This window comes from Chlorocebus sabaeus, chromosome 3 (assembly GCF_047675955.1).
Source record: "Chlorocebus sabaeus isolate Y175 chromosome 3, mChlSab1.0.hap1, whole genome shotgun sequence".
In the NCBI taxonomy this organism is placed as follows: domain Eukaryota; kingdom Metazoa; phylum Chordata; class Mammalia; order Primates; family Cercopithecidae; genus Chlorocebus; species Chlorocebus sabaeus.
Window position 1 is genome coordinate 65,851,684 of NC_132906.1, and position 14,783 is coordinate 65,866,466.

A 14,783-nucleotide genomic window follows, 5' to 3' on the forward strand; every position below is an offset into this window, starting at 1 on the left:
GACTTTATTTTCCTTCAGATTTTTTTCTTCCCAGTGGCATGTACTGCTATGTAAATGCAATTAGCAAATAGTATGTAGTTACAAAACTCAAGAGGCAAGAAACTCATAAAACTTAACCGTAATACACTTATTATATACACACAAAAAATAAAAATTTTAATTAAAAAACATAACCATGATATATTACTTTCAGGTAACTGTTAGCAGTAGCTGGCTTTAAAAAAAAACTCATAAACAAGACTTTGATAATTCATTTACCTTAATCATATACAAAATAGTCAAGAAGATGGCTGGCCTTGACATGTGAAATCATTGATTTAAGTAAGCTAGAAAAAGTCTCTTTTTAAAATTATGAATTCTGTATTCAAATAAAGAACTAGTCTTATTTCAATACTAAAGAAAAAAATCTGTGTAATTTACTAAAAATGGGAAAAAAAGTGATGAAATCACTCAAGCACTTAGAAACCAATATTGACTAAAAATTTATATATATATATATGAAATATCCTGTATTGTAGAAGAAATAGGCCCTAATCTCTTGCTTGAAAACAATATACCATGCAGTTACACTATGTTTTTTTCCTACCTGTGCTGGATATAACCTATCAAGTTTATCAACTGGCAATGTTTTGTGATACGGTTTGGCTCTGTGTCTTCACCCAAATTGCATCTCGAATTGTAATCCTCATAATCCCCATGTGTCTAGAGAGGAGCCTGGAGGGAGGTGGATCATGGGGGCAGTTACCCCCATGCTATTCTCATGACAGTGATGAGTTCTCATGAGATTTGGTGGTTTTATAAGGGGTTCTTGCCTATTCACTCCTCACTCTTCTCTCTCCTGCCACCATGTGAAGAAGGTCCTTGCTTTCCCCTTCACCTTCTGCCTTAATTGTAAGTTTTCTAAAGCCTCCCCAGCCATGTACAACTATGAGTCAATTAAACCTCTTTCCTCTATAAATTGCCCAGTCTTGCGTAATATCTTTATAACAGGGTGAAAACAGACTAATACACTTTGGTAAAGATCAGTAAAATGAAAATCTGCACTTCTATTAATACACCAGTTCACCAATTTTTTTTTCTTTTGGAACATCATAGGGATAGTTAATACATAACAATCAACATTCTTTAGGTTAACAGTGGTAGGTTATGTTGTAGTTTAATTTGAAGTCTCCAACCGTTTTAGATTTTAAGCACTATTTTATAAGCCCACCTAATGAAGTCAACAATCATCAAATAGAGAACCGAAATGTCAGCATGGACTAAATCTGAAAAATTGCTCATTATTCACTGTCAAAACTAGCTTATGAACTTTTAATAGATAAGCCCTCAAACTGTGAGAATAAAATAATTAGAACAGATGAGACTGGTCTAAGTGATAGCGTGAGGTATTTCAATTCTATGCCTTTATGATTTTATAAAATAATATATATAAATTTCAAAATAACTATAATAAGGTCTTTGACCTTTAGAATTTCTATCTTTTATTATGTATGCTTATTTATGTCATTAATTTATAGATCAAGATGAGTCAGTCTTTTGCTCTTCCAGAACTAGAGGTATAATGTTAAGTGTAAATATTGAAACCTTTACAGAAGACAGGTGTTGTTTATTAAATATGCTTATTTTTTCAAATTTTCTGCTCCTTTTCAACTCTGTATAACCTTTCACTTACCCCTGCTGATTCTCTGATGTTCCAGGGGTCACACCTGTTCTTAAGGAAGCGTGGGAGGGAGTGGGTTGGGAATTTGAGAGAAACGCCTGGGTGAACTTTGCTGTAAGGGATCTTTAAATATTGCTCAGTCTTTTCACCTCCTGCCCCGTTGCCTTCTCTGTTGACAACAGCAGAATGCCTCTTGCTGCCCCATGGGTTAGAATTCTTCCTTACAGGCAAAATAACAGCAAACAGCTCTACTCTAAGAATACTGAGCAGTTTTTGCTTTCAATAAAAAGCTCAACACTAAGAATGCAAACATAAGGAAGGGATTTTGTTATAAAATGATACATAAACACTGAAACATAAAGTATGCATTTTTAGGAGAAGGAACATCAAGGATTTATTCTTAGCATCCAAAGTAGTATAATCTTCAGCAAGTTATTTAAGATATTGGAACTTATTATCTTTATACATAAAATGCTGTTCAACTAGATGATGTATAATGTATCCAGTTCCTCTAGTCTAACTCTATGGCATTTCAAGATGTATGGGCAGTTATTAGTTTCCAAGTGATGATTCTTCATCCCACCTTCCCCAAAACACAACTCTATGGCTTTGCCATTAAAATTCTGCTGCCTTTGATGTTAAAGCCATCGGAGGAGTATGGTATAATATTGCTACAGAATTGAAGGCAAGAAATTGATTTCAAAAAATTAGTGGTGAATTGATTAAGCTTAAGTAAACAGATGCTAAGGAGTCGAAATAGCTGCTTGCATGATGGTACCTGCTTTCACCCTTTAACCCTTTCACTCTTCTCTGGGAATCTGTCTGACACTATACCAATTAGATATGCATTGGAGTTACCAAAACTTTTCATTTAAATACATCCTTTAAAATTGATTGTAATACTAAAGTGGGAAGAATGTTTAATGTAACTGTTTTCTTGATCTTATGAAATAGATAGAATAAAGGCTATGAACAATGGTTTTACCACCAACTAACCATCTGCCCTTTTGTGTGTAATGTGCCAGTGATTACTAAGCTGTGTATCATCTCACTAAAAACTCACAAAGATCATATGGAGTAGAAATAATTATCCCCGTTTTACAGATGGTCAGATGGTTAAGCCAAAGATCATCATGTTTATATAGTTAATCTGTGGCCACAAGAGCTAATAAATGAAACAAATGATATTCAAATAAATGTTTAACTCTAAGTCTTATGTTTTAGCTGCTATTAAATGTTAATATATTCAGATAGCAAGGGTTTACAATACTGAAGGAAGTTTGAACAATATCATATTTATTTAATATGATATATATTTTTTCTCGAATCGAATACCTGAATTTTAGCCTAAGATTACATAAACATAGTTTCTACATCATTAGAGTCTTTCTAAATATAATTTAATTGATGCCTGTATTCACTTTCTGTTGCTGCTGTAACAAATGGTCACAAATTTAGTGGCTTAAAACAATACAACTTTCTTATCTTGCAGTTTTGAGAGTCAGAAGTTCGTGTTGCTGAGATAAAGTAAAGACGTTGGCAGGACTGCATTTATTTCTGGTGGCTCCAGGGAGAAGGTGTTTCCTTGCCTACTCCATCTTCTAGAGACTGCCTGCATTCCTTGCCTCATAGTCACTTCCCCCATCTTGAAATCCAGCAGCAGTGGGTTAAGTCCTTCTCATATTGCATTACCCTGACCTACACTGCTGTCTCCGTCTTCCACTTTTAAAAACTCTTGTGAATACATGGAGGTCACCTGGAGAAAATATAAAATTTTAGCATCAGATGATTAACAGCCTTAATTGTGTCTGCAACTTTAATCCCCTTTGCCATGAAACCTAATATAGTCATAGGTTCTGGCGATTAGGACATGGGCATATTTGGAGAGCGGGGTGTTATGCTGCCTTTCTCAATGGCTAAAATGATATTTTTAAACCCTATCCTAATATTTTATAATGCCATTATCCTATCTCTGAATAAATTTTATTAACGTTGAGATTGTTACCTTATGATATATACCTAAAAGAAGATAAAATTTCAAATACATATACATACATTATATATTACTTGCCTGACACAAATTTCCCATTTCTTGAGGTCATAATTGTGTCTCATACGTTAGTCTTTAGAATATGTTGTAACTTTAAATTTTAATGTATTTTTCAAGATCTCTGTAAATTTGTGAATATATTTATGTTGATTTGCTACATGAAAGCTTAAAATACTAAGTGCATATAGTTTTAATTATTCCCCACTGAGGATTTGTAAGAATACCATATTTTCCCTGTCATCCAGCATTTCATAGGTGAAATGTTGGGCTAGAAGAGTAGGTGAACGTACATTCTCTGTTGTATTATTAGGTAATTTACAAAAAAAAAAGGAAGAAGAAAATAGTGTGGTAGGCAGAATTGCCTCTAACCAAATAAATACCTTAATTCCTGTAATGCGTGACTACGTTATGTTACATGGAAAAAGGAAGTGTACAGATGTGATTAAGATTATGGACTTGAAGACTGAGACAGTTCTCTGGACTATTAAATTGGGCCCAGTCTCATCACATGAACTATTAGAAGCAAAAAATTTCTCCAAGCCAAAGTCAGAACGATATGGCAGAAGGGGAAACAAAACCCAACTCCTAGCTGAGAGCTAGCAAGGAAATGGGGACTGCAGTCCTACAGCCACAAAGAACTGAATTTAGCCAACAACCTGGGTAAGCTTGGGGGCAGATTTCTTCTCCAGAGCCTCCAGTAAGGTACACATCCCTGCCACACTTTTGATTTCATCTTTGTGAAAACCTAAGCAGAGGGCCCAGATAAACCCACTGAGACTTCTGACAGATGAAACTATTAGATAATAAATGTGTGTTGTTTAAACCAAGTAGGTAGCGATTTGTTTAGACAGCAATGGAAACCTAATATAGTTTCTTAAATTGTAGCCAATTAGCAATAAATGAGTATATGTATTTTGAAATAGTTCAAATTTCATTCCATCAGTCAAATTGGCAAAGATAAAAAAAATTTAATATCATGTAGGTTTAGCCAGGGTGCTTACATAAACCATTCATGAAAATATTAATTCATTGTGACTCTTGGAAGAGTAATTTGACATTATGTGTGAAAATTAAAATTCTCATGCCACTTGATTGAATACAAATATAACCACACCCAAGCAGACATGAAAAAGGATGTATGTTAATTTCAGAGCTGTTCGTATGAGAATAGCCAATATTGCATCAAAACTGTTTAACTCAATATGGAACAACAATGTAATAGAATGCCAGGAAGCAATTTTCACAATCAGATGGATCTATATTTGTTGTCATAAAACAATCCCCAAAATGCATTTTAAGTAAAAATAAGGTGTGGAAGAGTGCTTGCTGCATTATTGTCACATTGGTATGTGGATATGTAAAATATATAATAATGCATAGAATCTTTCTAGATGAATATCTTAAAACTGTTCAAACTAAGCATGTGTAGATGACATGGGACCTGGGAGTCTAGGCTAATGAGATAACATTTTACTGTAATTATTTATATTGTTTGAATTTTACCGTGTGCCTATACCTCCTTTTATGAAGTAAGAATAATTAATAGAAATCCTTTGAGAATTTTCTAGGTGTGGAAAATTTCTTGTTATTATCTGGGTTATAGTAGTGAAAAACATTTAGGTACTCAGTTTATTTTGTTTTAGTCTCCAAAAGGATTATATTTTTATGCATGTCTCTTTGCTTGTTACTTTTGTTCTTTTATTTTTTTTGTCTCACTCAGGAATATCTATAACTCTAAAACTGGATGCCCATCACTTATGTCTATATTTATTATTTTCTTGTTTATTTATTTTTTGACTGTTTCGTTCCATTCATGGAAAGCATCTTAAATATATCCTTCATGTTTTTTATATATAGTCATATATATAAAGGAAATATATATATACATTTACATATTTTGTTATATGTATTCATATATTTCCTTTAGCTTTATTATGGCCTCCTCTTCCTGGACCCATCTTTCCTTCTTATGTCTTCCATTTAAAAACAAATATTACCCTATTTTTCATTGGATTTATAATTTTTTCTTAGGGTTTATGTTTCCTCAGAAGCTACTAAATCTATCAACCTCTTGTAAAAAATTTGTTTCTAATAGCTCTAAAGATAATTTCCAAGGTCTCAGTTTTATAGACTTGGTATGATGCTATCAACTCGCTTTTATTTTGAAATATATTTTATAATATCCATGTTCAACAGGGTTTTTTTTTCTCCTCTATATATTTCTTTTAGACTCTTATGTTTGCTCTAGCAAAGCATAAGACTCTAGCACTTACGGCTGCCTACAAAAGATAAGTGCTTTGTTATAACTGACCCTGTGTTCTGTCTACCAGTGGCAGTACTGATGAAATTTCCTCCTTACCTATATGCTGAATGGCAGGTTACAGTACACCACTCTTAGAATAAGACTTTATAATATATGTCAATATAGTTTGTATCAATGGACACAGATACAACATTTCAGCAAGATTTTTTATTTCATAACTATCAATTCTTTCCAAAAAGTATTATAAATATATACCTTCCTAGCAAGTAGCATATATAGCATGTTGTAACCTGCTTATTGTCAGTTAGACCATGAGATGAACATTTTTAAATGCCTCTTTATATAGTTTTATAATGTTAATTTTATGATTACATCATGTTCTGACTTTCAAACGTTATATGCTTCTTTTTAAATAACTTTCATGTTACTATTTAGTCTCTAAATTGTGTTACTATGAATATATTATAATCAATAATATTAAAAATACTTTTGTCTAACTTTATTTCCAAAAAGTGGAATTCTTGAGTCAAGATTTATTATTTTTTCAAAGTTTTTTTTCTACTTACAATCAAATGCTTTTCCAGAAATTTTGTGACAATTTACATTTCCATGAAAACTTTTGGTGCATCTATTTTCCTGGAATAAGGCTTCTAAAACAGGTTACTGGTTCCCTCTCACCTTTCTCCATACCCCTAGATACAAACATATCCAAGAACTCATAAACACACAAGAATACACATATACCCCATACTTACATTTCTACATAAAGTCTGAAACACCAAGAGTACCTGGGCAATAAGAATATAGAATGAGGGAGGGACACAAATTCATGTAATACTTTCCATATGGTATATATTGTTTTAACATATATATGACATATATATGACCAGTATGGGGCAGTGGACAGAACGTATTGATATGTAAAGTGGGAGATATTCATGCCCTAATCAAACATTAAATATATTTGTAATATGGTTTTAATTCTAGTGGAATAAATTCAATTGAAACATGATATTAACTGTTAGACTAAATGAGATAGGCATTACCATGTAAAATGTTAACTCCCTCTTGGTAGTAAAATTTGGAGAAAGCTGAGTTTCTCTCTGTTTCCTATATTTCCTATAATAAACGTGTAATACATTGTCATTAGAGAAAAAATATTTTAAATAGCTTATACATAATCAGAAAAGGACAGTTAAATAATCTCTCTCCACCATTATTAACTTAGGTACAGATAATAGGGACCAGACCAGGGCTTTATCTATTTAGAGATGAATAACATGGATGAGCCATTGATTGTGTTTTCCATTCTGGTTTCATAGTCCTACTTTTTGATGTTGTATGCATGTTGTTTTCCAAGTGTCTTCATGGGCATGTTAGCTAAAAGCTGATAGGTGCTTATTAGTTGTTACTAACCACGCTCTACTCTGAAATGTGTCCTAATTCAGAACAGGAAAATTTATTTGTGTTTTTGAATTGTGTACAACATGTAGCTAATTCAAATTAAGTATATCCTGTTATAAATGATAATTAAACATTGGATAATGCTCATCTTACCTGAACTGCCTAATTTGGTTCCAGAATCAAGACAGCTGTAGTAGTGGTCACGTGAAGTCCATGCAGACATATTTCTATTCTGTAATAATAACTCAGAGATTTTTTAACTTTATATTTTGTGAACAAAATAAAAAATATTAGTTTTAAATCATAAACTCCCAACAAGTAATAAAATACATGTATTTATTTATCTGATATGTTATTGAGCATGAAAACTAAATTTTTCATGAGAATTGCCATTAACATTCAGTTGTAATTTACCAACACACATGAAAGGCATTTGGCTAAGATATTTTTTGTTATTGTCCTGGTTCATTCACATTTCTCCTCTTGATTTGTTTCTGTTCTGTTGATCTTGTGTTCTTGCACAACACTAATGAGATTTGGGATATCACTTTCCTATGCGAGTATTCTTATTACTCTTTTATTAAAATGTAGATTTCTATATCCACATTGCTTAAAATTCACTTTGAGTTTGTATCTTCAGAAATTATTCTCTAAGGAGAATAAACTTCTCTCTAATATGAGATGCAAAGTCATTGCCTCTAGTTACTCATTAGTAGAAAAAGAATTCCTTATTCACATTGTCTTGAAGTTGCCTGTATATATCTGAATCTTCTCTACCAGCTACATCTGTGCTCTACGTGTATTTTGTTGCTAGTAATTGTCTTGAAAACTCATCTCCTTTTAGAAGAAAGAGCAACTTTGTGAAAATGTGTTCTTTTTGTTTAAATGTGTTCATTCTGAGTATTCTTTGGAAACTACCAATGTTATTGATAGCTAAAAATGAAAAGTTAGTGTCCATCATCAGGGCTGCAATAGGCTGTTGTTCCAACTGTGCACTCTGTAACATAAAGGGGAACTATTGGACACATAGACATCCATCATTGTTTATATATTTATTGGAACAATTTTTGGGATGGCATTCGTGTTTTTGACAATATTTTGATATATGGAAGTGTCTTAGGGAAGAGATGTTTTTTGAAATTTTTGATCAAAGTGTAATATGAGTTAACATTGGCTCTCACTATTGTAGCAAGCGATGTTGGGACTGCATTTATTCAAATACATTTAGGCAGAAAGTACAACAGAGTAGTTGAGAGTGTGGTCTTCTTTGGAATCAGAAAGACTTGGTTCAAATAATGTTTCTTTTGTTTGTTTTGTTTTCCCTACTAGTGGTGTAACCTTGGAATGGATATTTAACCATTGAGAAATTTGGTTTTCTCATCTGGAAAAATGGGAACAGATAACAAAATTGTTATAAGTCAAAACAAAATCAATGGATCATGAAATATGAGCATACGCTGGTAAAAATGGGAAATAAGTATATGCTGCTGGGCCAGCAACCTGGGAGACGGAGGGAAAGAGTTGCACTTTGAATGTGTATCATGTGCATGCATATCATATTTAAATAAATAAATAAAAATAGCATCATTTTTAAATGATGCTGTAGGTAGAATGCTTATCAAAGTGGAGAGCATGCAGTAAATATGTAATGGCAACTCCTAGACATGCATCCATGGCAATTAGAAACATTGATCCAAATGGCCAGAACTGCTGGATAATTTGAAAAATAGGATTTGATAACTGAAAACTACAGGAAGAAGTCTCAGAAGCAGAGGCTTTGAGTGCATTGTATAGAATGAGCTATTATAGATATGACTAAAGTCCATTGCTTTCTCTGATTGTTTTCCTCTGACCTAAAGACCTTTGATCTTTTGGTGCTCAGAAAAAAAAAAAAAGAAAAAGAAAATACATCTACCTAACACCATTTTAATCTCAAACGATCCACAGAAGTTTTTGAGACAGAATACCTGATTGAGAGCAGATGTGGAAGTCTGGAAAAATAAACTGAATGAGGCATAACTTGGCTGTGACTATTGTATACAAAACTACATCTTTCAAGCATTTTGTTGCTTTAAGTTTTTAGCGTTTGTAATATTATGCACTTTTTAATCCTCTTTTCTCAAAGCAGTTTCCATGGATCATCAGAGATGGGATGTAGCCCAGGAAAAATGTGTAGTCACAGCCTAATGGGGGTCTAGGGGAACCTTTATAATTAGACATGTAGGAATATTTGTGCGGCTTGCTGGATTTTCTGTAAGCAGCTGGGTTTGAGATGGATTTTTGATATAAAATATTTATTAAGGATTGGCACCTGTGAAATAAAAGCGGCAGAAAAGGATTGAGCAGAGGGAGAAATTGAATAGTGATGTTTCTCTGACAAAGCTTTAACCAGCCAAGTAGGTAGCTGTGAATTGAGTGCTGCCCAACAGAGTTTCCCCACATTGGGTTAAAATGGCTGGGCCTTTATAACCCACCTTGCTCATTCAGTGGATGTAAGCAGCTGTCTCTCCTTTTCAGCCCCACACACCAAGGCCTCAGGCAAAGGCAGTTAAGTTAGACTTGGAGAAGCTGATAACTGGATACTGCTGAGTGCACTTCAGCAGCCAGGCATCAAGTGTGGATGGATGCTGTGGGAACATGTCTCTGTGACTTTCACTCTCATATTAGAATTCTAAAATGACTTTGATAAGCAAAAATTCAACCAAATGCTGTACTTCCACAAGTCTTGAGTATTTGTATTTGAATTGTTCATATCCTCATGGAAACCTTATTCATTTTCATTTGTAAACCTAAGAAAGATATCATAATAATAAAGATAATAATAATAAACGATGTATGTTTTTAAATACCTGCCAGGTGTGTGTGATCCATGTTTTCAACCCAACATTTAGACAGATACTCCAGAATGTCTCTTTATTTCTCTTGATATAATTGTATTTCTCATTTTTTGCCGTTTCTCTTTTATTTCCTTTTATTATGTAGATACATGATCTTGATGTCATACTTTTTCAAGTAAAACTAGGAAAGGTAATGCATTCTTTTATTTAAATATGTTTGAAAGAATAACAGAATTTACTATATAGAAAAAATGTGTAGTAATATGATCAATTATCCTGGTCTAGAGAAATGTTTTAAGTTGATAAATTTGAAATCTAAGGCTAAAATAAGCTCTTTAAAATTATACGCATTAAGTTTTATATTTGAATACATTATTTTTTAAATAACATGTGAAGGGCTTATTTTTCAAAATGAGGGCCTGTTTCCCTGAAGGAAGAGAGAAGTTCTCTTTTTTCGTATTTTAATAAACAATAGTTTAAACCTAACATTGGCAGCTAATATCCCCAGTGATATGGTTTGGTTTTGTCCCTACCCCAATCTCATCTTGAATTATAATCCACATAATCCCCATATGTTGTGGGAGGGACCCGTGGGAGGTAATTGAATCATGGGGGTGGTTTACCCCATGCTGTTTTCCTGAGAGTGAGTGAGTTACCTGAGATCTGATGTTTTTCTAAGCGTTTGGCATTTCCCCTGCTGTCACTCATTCTCTCTCCTGCTGACCTGTGAAGAGGTGCCTTCTGCCATGATTGTAACTTTCCTGAGGCCTTCCCAGTCATGAAGAACTGTGAGTCAATTAGACCCTTTTCTTTATAAATTAACCAATTTCAGCTGTTCTGTTTCTTCATAGCAGCATCAGAATGGACTAATACAGCAAATTGGTACCAGGATAGTGGAGAGAGAGTGATGTGGTTAGGCCTTGTGTCCCCACCTAAATCTCACCTTGAACTGTAATTCCTATGAACCCCAAAATCCCCATGTGTCAAGGGAGAGACTGGGTATAGTTAATTGAATCACAGGAATGGTTTCCCCTGTGCTGTTCTCATGATAATGTGTGAGTTCTCACAAGATCTGGTGGTTTTATAAGGGGTTCTTTTCCCTGTGCTCAGCACTTCCCCTTCCTGCCACCTTGTGAAGAAGGTGCCTTGCTTTCACTTTGCCTTCTGCCATGATTATAAATTTCCTGAGGCCTCCCCAGCCATAGTGAATTATGAGTATGTTGAACATTTTTCCTTCAGAAATTATCCAGTCTTGGGCAGTTTTTTTAGCAGTATGAAAGTGAACTAATACAGTACATTGGTCCCAGGTGTATGGCACTGCTGTAAAGATACCCAAAAATGTGGAAGTGACTTTGGAACTAGGTAATAGGCACAGGTTGGAACAGTTTCAAAAGCTCAGAAGAAGACAGGAAAATATGAGAATGTTTGGAACTTCCTAGAAACCTGTCGAATGACTTTGACCAAAATGCTGATAGTGATATGAACAATGAAGTACACACAAAGGTGGTCTCAGATGGAGATGAGGAAGTTATTGGGAATTGGAGCAAAGGTCACTCTTGCTATGCTTTAGCAAAGAGACTGGTGGCATTTTACCCCTACCCTAGAGATCTATGGAAACTTGAACTTGAGAGACATGATCTGATATTGGAATTTATGTTTAAAAGGGAAGCAGAACATAAATGTTTGGAAAATTTACAGCCTGACAATGAGATAGAAAATAAACATTTATTTTCTGGGGAGTAATTCAAGCCCACTGCAGAAATTTGCATAAGTAACGCGGAGCCAAATGTTAATTACCAAGACAATGGGGAAAGTGTCTCCAGGGCATGTCAGAGGTCTTCATGGCAGACCCTCCAATCACAGGCCCAGAGGCCTAGGAGGGAAAAATGGTTTCCTGTGCTGGGCCAAGGGCCCTTCTGCTGTGTGTAGCCTCAGGACTTGGTGCCCTTGTCCCAGCCCCTCCAGCCATGGCAAAAAGGGGCCAAGGTACAACTCAGGCTGTTGCTTCAGAGGGCGCAAGCCTCGAGCCTTGGCCACTTCAATGTGGTGTTGGTCCTGTAGGTGCACAGAAGACAAGAACTGAGGTTTAGAAAACTCTGTCTAGATTTCAGAGGATGTATGGAAATGCCTGGATGTCCAGGCAGAATTTTGCTGCAGGGGTGGGACCCTCATGGAGAACCTCTGCTAGCACAGTGCAAAAGGGAAATGTGGGGTCAGAGCCCTCACACAGAGTTCCTGCTGGGGCACTGCCTAGTGGAGCTGTGAGAAGAAGGCCACCATCCTCCAGACCCTAGAAGAGTAGATTCACTGACAGCTTGCAACCTGCACCTGGAAAAGTCACAGACAATCAATGCCAGCCTGTGATAGCTGCCTTCTGGGAGGGGGGCAGTACCCTGCAAAGCCATAGGGGCAGAGCTGCTCAAGTCCATGGGAGACCACTTATTGCATCAGCACAACCTGGATGTAGGGCATAAAGGCAAGGGAGATCATTTGGGAACTTTAAGGTTTAATGACTGCCCTATTGGATTTTTGGACTTTCATGGGGCCTGTAGCCCCCTTGTTTTGGCCAATTTCTCTCATTTAGAACAGGTGTATTTACCCAATGCCTATACCCCCATTGTATCTGGGAAGTAACTAACTTGCTTTTGATTTTACAAGCTCATAGGTGGAAGAGACTTGCCTTGTCTCAGATGAGACTTTGGACTTGGACTTTTGGATTTATACTGGAATTCGTTAAGACGTTGGGGGATTGTTGAGGAGACATGATTGTATTTTGAAATGTGAGGATCTGAGATTTGGGAGAAGCCAGAAGTGAAATTGTATGGTTTGGCTGTGTCCCCACCCAAATCTCATCTTGAATTATGATTCCCATGGTCCCCACATGTTGGGGGAGGAACCCGGTTGGAGGTAATTGAATCATGGGAGCATTTTCCCCCATGCTGTTCTTGTGATAGTGAGTTCTCATGAGATCTTATGGTTTTATAAGCATCTGGTATTTCCCCTGCTGGCACGCATTCTCTCTTCTGTTGCCCTGTGATAGGTTTCTTTCACCATGATTGTATGTTTCCTGAGGCCTCCCCAGCCACGCAGAACTGTGAGTCAATTAAACCTCTTTTCTTTATAAATTACACAGTCTCCGTTACTTCTTCAGAGCAGTATGAGAACCGACTAATACACCTAGTTGAGCATGTATAGTTTATTTTTTGGGGAAAAAAGAATGAAAAAAAGATTTAAAAAAGATAATTGACTGCTGAGATGGTGACAGCTTTTTCTTTGGCTTTCTTCAGTAACATTTCTGGCATTTCTTTGACCATTCCAAAACTTCATGAGACCCTTCAGTCAGGAGTTTCACAGGAGTAGGCAAGCATGAAATTAATTTCCCAAAGTGAAGTAGCTTACCGATGCCAGAAGATCCCATAACTCAGTAATACTGGTAAATCCCTAAATTAGTTATTTCGCTTCTTGGATTTTGGTTGCTGTCATTGTTATTGCTCTTATGATTTAACTGGGTGAATTTCTTCAACTTTTGGTTTCTTATATCAAAAGAGTGGATTACACATTTTTAGAACAAGGAAATCACTGCTTATTGGTGTGTGTGCCTGTGTGTGTGTATGCGTGTGTTTTAATTTTCTGGCAACAATATTTCTTAGTAAGACCTACTTATCCAGGTAGATACCTATTTTTTAATGTTACTAATGGATATTGTCCCTTCATATTGCATTTAAAATTGTTCTAATCCTTTCATTATAATCCTGCAGGAAGGGTAGTATGTAGAGTTGTTGCCCTATAACTGTAATTCTTACTCTAAGGAATATAAATTCTGATCTCTGTATAAAATCTTGGAGGAATTCCACCAGAAGGATTGTACTATGCTATACTTGTTTCTCATTTACAGATAGAAGTATCAGGTTAACTATATTAAAAATATGTAATTTTTAGTAATGCAATCATTTAAACCTAAATTTTAGTATATGTTTATTGACCTAAATATAATATTTTATTTTAGCCCTTACTAAGTAATTGTCATCAATTATTTCAAATGAGTCACAATCAAGTATTTAGAATAGTGAGAGAGTGTGTGTGTGTGTGTGTGTGTGTGTGTGTACAGAGGATTCTCTATTGATTTGGGGTCATAATGGGTAATTTGGAGGTCATTCGTTAAGATTCTTCCTGTGAGTTTAATCTCTCATCTTCATTTACATATTATCAGCTATAAAACACTGACAGATATTTTGCATAATGTAGTGAATTATTGTGGCCACAAATCAGAAATTAAAACAAATTGTGAATATAAGACTTTCTGAACTAATCATGTATAATGACTCACTTTTCTATTCTGATTAAGCACTAACAGTTTCCTTTGTCAGCATGGAAGGATATGAAACCTCAGAAATAAATGGTAACCCAATCTGAGTCCATGCCTCAGAGAGATCAATGGGTCATCAACCCATTGCTGTTCATTTCTCTAAAACCTTAGTATATAATTGAGATGGATATTGAGTTGGAACAGTCTTTACATTTATACCAAGACCAGTAGAATGAAAAGAAAATGGAAGATCCAAGTGGAAG

At 35.1% G+C, this 14,783-nt stretch overlaps 1 long non-coding RNA gene across 1 annotated transcript; it reads right to left on the minus strand.

The window, feature by feature from the left end:
* Nucleotides 1-1,649: 1,649 nt before the first annotated feature.
* Nucleotides 1,650-14,175, minus strand: LOC140711418 (uncharacterized). The gene is made up of 3 exons (XR_012092597.1): nucleotides 7,531-14,175; nucleotides 6,540-6,665; nucleotides 1,650-3,416 (listed from the first exon to the last, which is right to left on the minus strand). It is a non-coding gene; the product is annotated as an uncharacterized lncRNA (long non-coding RNA).
* Between the last annotated feature and the right edge of the window lie 608 nt (nucleotides 14,176-14,783).